Source organism: Emys orbicularis, chromosome 2 (assembly GCF_028017835.1).
Source record: "Emys orbicularis isolate rEmyOrb1 chromosome 2, rEmyOrb1.hap1, whole genome shotgun sequence".
In the NCBI taxonomy this organism is placed as follows: domain Eukaryota; kingdom Metazoa; phylum Chordata; order Testudines; family Emydidae; genus Emys; species Emys orbicularis.
Genome location: NC_088684.1, coordinates 158457586 through 158463492, shown reverse-complemented (window position 1 = coordinate 158463492; position 5907 = coordinate 158457586).

Sequence of the window (5907 nt, the reverse complement as noted above, 5' to 3'; positions counted from 1 at the left end):
TATGTATATTGTGTAGATAGTAGAGCTTTAAGCATAAATTGTAAACCTAGGTCTTTTCATGTGTTTATGGTTGCTTTACATGATAATATTTCACCTGTCCTGTTTATGTAACACTTTAAAAATCAGCAAAAGGGTTATATAAATAAAATGTATTATGAAACAAAAGGCAAAAAACTATTATATACATAGTTTAGTCCTATTCAGTGTCTACTCGGCACTTCTTGGCTTGTCTCTTGTATTCATTAAATGGAGCATCTCTTGTCACTGTCCAGCAATAGTCTGCAAGCATTGATGGGCTCCATTTGCCCTGATAGCGTTTCTCCATTGTTGCAATGTCCTGGTGAAATCGCTTGCCGTGCTCGTCGCTCACTGCTCTGCAGTTCGGTGGAAAAAAATCTAGATGAGAGTGCAAAAAATGTATCTTTAGTGACATGTTGCAACCAAGGCTTTTGTATGCCTTGAGGAGGTTTTCCACCAACAACCTGTAGTTGTCTGCCTTGTTGTTTCCGAGAAAATTTATTGCCACTAACTGGAAGGCTTTCCATGCCGTCTTTTCCTTGCCACGCAGTGCATGGTCAAATGCATCATCTCGAAGAAGTTCATGAATCTGAGGACCAACAAAGACACCTTCCTTTATCTTAGCTTCACTTAACCGTGGAAATTTTCCACGGAGGTACTTGAAAGCTGCTTGTGTTTTGTCAATGGCCTTGACAAAGTTCTTCATCAGACCCAGCTTGATGTGTAAGGGTGGTAACAAAATCTTTCTTGATTCAACAAGTGGTGGATGCTGAACACTTTCCCTCCCAGGCTCCAATGACTGTCGGAGTGGCCAATCTTTCTTGATGTAGTGGGAATCTCTTGCACGACTATCCCATTCGCAGAGAAAACAGCAGTACTTTGTGTATCCAGTCTGCAGACCAAGCAAGAGAGCAACAACCTTCAAATCGCCACAAAGCTGCCACTGATGTTGGTCATAGTTTATGCACCTCAAAAGTTGTTTCATGTTGTCATAGGTTTCCTTCATATGGACTGCATGACCAACTGGAATTGATGGCAAAACATTGCCATTATGCAGTAAAACAGCTTTAAGACTCGTCTTCGATGAATCAATGATCAGTCTCCACTCATCTGGATCGTGAACGATGTTGAGGGCTGCCATCACACCATCGATGTTCTTGCAGGCTACAAGATCACCTTCCATGAAGAAGAATGGGACAAGATCCTTTTGACGGTCACGGAACATGGAAACCCTAACATCACCTGCCAGGAGATTCCACTGCTGTAGTCTGGAGCGCAACAACTCTGCCTTACTCTTGGGTAGTTCCAAATCCCTGACAAGGTCATTCAGTTCACCTTGTGTTATGAGGTGTGGTTCAGAGGAGGAGGATGGGAGAAAATGTGGGTCCTGTGACATTGATGGTTCAGGATCAGAAGTTTCATCCTCTTCTTCTTCCTCGTCTGACTCAAGTGAGAATGATTCTGGTGCATCAGGAACCGGCAGTCCTTCTCCGTGGGGTACTGGGCGTATAGCTGATGGAATGTTTGGATAATGCACAGTCCACTTTTTCTTCTTTGACACACCTTTCCCAACTGGAGGCACCATGCAGAAGTAACAATTGCTGGTATAATCTGTTGGCTCTCTCCAAATCATTGGCACTGCAAAAGGCATAGATTTCCTTTTCCTGTTCAACCACTGGCGAAGATTTGTTGCACAAGTGTTGCAGCATATGTGTGGGGCCCACCTCTTGTCCTGATCTCCAATTTTGCAGCCAAAATAAAGGTGATAGGCTTTCTTAACCATAGTGGTTATACTGCGCTTTTGTGATGCAAAAGTCACTTCACCACAAACATAGCAGAAGTTATCTGCACTGTTCACACAAGTACGAGGCATCTCTGCTCACTTTGGCTAAACAGAAATGTGTCCCTTTGCAAAATCAAACACTGACAAATAAGAGAGCACGACACTGTATGATTTCTAGAGCTGATATAGGGCAATTTGTTCAGCAGAGGGATGTAAGCTTCGTTATGATTGCATCATCCATGACTTCTAGGAATAACATGATGCAATTCGTATCATGTATGACGCAATACCAGCTTCAGATTGCATCATTCATTGTTTTGCCTAAAAAGCAAGTACTGTCCAAACCCAGTCATAGATTTATTCATAGATCCAGTCAAAGATGTATTTTAGTCATTTCTGGTTTAAATTGAGATCCCTTCCCTTTATAACTCACTTATCCTTCTCCATTCCCAAGTCAAGGGTCGTATATACTGACCCAATAGCATATCTTGAAAACTAGAGCCAATCAACAATTTTAAGCATCATTTTCGTTCTCAGTGACCCAGAATTAGTAAAGTTTGACTCCATTTATTTCAGAAGCATTTTGGCTGTAGAGCAGTGTAGACTTCTGGACAGCTGCTACAACAAGAGATCCTAGCACTGGGAGAGAATAAAAGTACTGAAATACCTCTGAAGGCACTTAGTTCATTCTGTGTGCACATGCAGATGTCTCTGGAACTGGGGTTGCAGTCTGTCATATGTAGATCAGTGTGAATAATGGATAGTTTGTTTCACTAGCAATTCCAAAAAAATTGAAAAAAATCATTTTGGGTCCATTTAAAAATTTTTTTTGGTAAATCAAAAAGTTGAAAAAAATTCAGTTGGGGTCAAATGAAACATTTTGTTTGACCAAAACCTAAAAGTTTTGTTTACATTTCAAACATTTTAATGTAATTTGATATTTTTAAAAGAAAATGAAAGGACATTTGAAATTGAAGAGTTTTATCATGAATATATCAAACCTAAACATTTTGATTTCAGAATTTTTTGAGGGGAGTGTTTTGGCTGAAACAATTTGGTGAAACTGACATGAATTTACAAAATGCTTCAGTGTTATTGAATCTGCATTTTGCAAAGAATTTTTTTGTGGTCAAATAATTTTCTTATTCTAATCACAGGTCTTCTGAAAACTCAAATGGTCCCCTGTTTATAGGCATAGCAAGCCTACCAGGCATGGAAGAGTGAGAATGTCCAGCAGTTTATGTAATTTCTCTTGCACCACCTCCAATAGTATGTTCAGAGCCTCTACCAGACACTCAATGAGATCTTGGAACATCTTAAAATCATTGACTGGAGAAGGGGTTCATTACCTCATCAGGGGAGAATGAAGAAATTGCAGCCAGGATTAGTTGTTCTCACATATCTGCCTGATCATTGTCATTCTCCTCTTCATGTCTCTCTAGTATCTGAGGTTTCACTAATTGACCTGACTAGGAAGGTCTATAGTGCCCACTGGGAGAAGGGGATCTAGCCATGGAAGGGGGGAGTAGGGAAGTAGTTACTGGCTTGAACATATGGGATTGGATACTCCAGAGGGAAGGGACTGGCCAGAGGAATAAGGCTATGTCTACACAATGGAGACTATACCGGCATATCTATGTCAGCATAGCTATGTGAGTTGGGATGTGGCTCATTTATATTCCTGACCAATGTAGCTATGTCAACCCAATGTTTAAGGGTAGATGAAGCCTGAGGCTAAGCTATATTCTTCCTTTCTGTGTCCAAGAGACCTTTATGGAGCACTCAAAAAGCAACAATTTTAGGTGGGCTTACTGGGCCTTTTGGATCCATTTGGAAAACGAGCAGCAGATGGAGCAGCAGTTGAGGATAAACAAAAAGGATACCAAGAGTGTCTATCATTTAGTGGCATGGAAACTTTAAAAGAAGAAGAAGTTCTAAACCCTGTGTATTTCGCTTCTGCCATGATAGCTAGTCTCTCTGTAGAGGAGTGGGGAGTGAGAGGGTGGTGTCCCTACCCAAGTAACTAGTAACAAGGCAAAATAAAACTAATTACCTACATCATCAACCGACCAGTTTTTTGTTTGTTTGTTTGTTTTTTGCTAGGAAATCAGGCAGACATAACGGGGGTTCTTTCTCATTGCCACAGACCATAAAAAGGAACTAAGGGGTGGTTGGGCCTGGTCAGCCCTTTATGCCCTCAGACGGATATGTGTGAGGACATACAATCACAGAAATGTAGGGGGGAAAGGACCTCAAGAGGTCATCCAGTCCAGCTCCCTATGCTGAAGTAGGACTGAGTAAACCTAGAACAACCCTGACAGGTGTTTGCCTAACCTGACCTTAAAAACGTCCAGTAATAGGTATTCTGTAGAAGCCTGTCCCAGTGCTTAACTATCCTTACAGTTAGAAAGTTTTTCATAATATGTTACCTAAATCTTTCTTGCTGTAAGATTAAGCCGATTACTTCTTGTCCTAGATTCAATGGACATGGAGAACAATTGATTACTGTCCTCTTTGTAACAGCCCCAACACATCTGAAGACTGTTGTCAGGTTCCCCCTCAATCTTTTCTCAAGACTAAACATGACCAATTTTTTTTAGCCTTTCTTCTTAGGTCAGATTTTCTAAAACTTTTTATCATTTGTACTGCTTTACTCTGGACTCTTTCCAATTTGTCCACATCTTTCTTAAAGTGTGGCACCCAAAACTAGGCACAATACTCCAAGTAGAGTGGGACAATTACATCCTGTGTATTACATACAACACTCTTGTTAATACACCCCAGAGTAATATTAGCCTTTTTTGCAACTGCACACATTGTTGGCTTATGTTCAATTTGTGATCCACTAGAACATCCTGATGCTTTTCAGCAGTATTATCACCTAGCGAGCTAGTCACCGTTTTGTATTTGTGTGTTTGATTTTTCCTCCCTCGGTGTAGTACTTTGCACTTGCCTTTACTGAATTTCATGCAGGGTGCTGTTGAGGACCCAATGGACACTGTGGGTCAAAAGAATCTGATCTTATGCACATGAGGCACATGCACACCAAGAGTGGAATCCATGTGTAGAAATACTTGAAGAACTTTTGTTTATTCGTAAATACTTAAGATGGTAAAAGCTTCGCTTGCGATTTTCATTTGCAAGTGTTTTGTATCTATGGATCACTCGATGATTACCTGTTCTGTTCATTCCCTCTGAAGCATCTGGCATTGTCGGAAGACAGGATACTGGGCTAGGTGGACTTTTGGTCTGACCCAGCATGGCCGTTCTTATGTTCTAATTGCAAACATATAATATAGTAACTTTTTTATATCATTGCTATGTTAATAATGATGTTTTATACAAAATCTGGACCCTACTATAGATGGTTACTAATCTAAAAGTCATTTGAAGATAAAAAAATTATATTGATTGAGGAATCAGTTCTCTGGCAATGCTTAAGCATCTTCCTTACCGAACTCAAGAAAACAAGAACCACCTTTGCAAGGATTATTAAGAAGAAAAGATACTCCTATGATGATACCTTATTTGATGACCCTTTACATTTAAAAGTTTCTTTAAGAATCATTCAAGTTTAAGAAATGATTATTTTAAGTGCTGAAAGACTTTTATACACAAAACAGGAGTGTGAAGTCATTTGAAACAATTTCAAATCCTATTCAATCATGATGAAACTAAAAGGACATCCCAGAAAATGGACTGAATAAAATAAAGTTAAAAATATTTCTTTATAGTTGTTATGATAATTTGTTTCCACAAAGACAAAGGCAGTACACAACCATAAATTGAAGAATTATAACCCTGCTATATATGCACTATAGGAAATTCATGAACTGAAGATTTTACCAACACCAACCCTTGAGGGTGAGGGGTGAATAAGAGGTAACAGCATGTGACATTTAAATCCAGCCAAGCCCCTGTAAGACATAGGGTTTCCTCCTTCAGTAAGACTATGGAAAATCAAGAGTACAAATTCCTCAGAGAGACAGAGAGAGACTCTTAAATGCTTTCAGCACTCTTATCTCTTCCTGTTCATCCCATCTCATTCAAACAAGCAAATACATCAACCAGACACCTAAGAAGAACAGAGAACAAAGGAAATCACA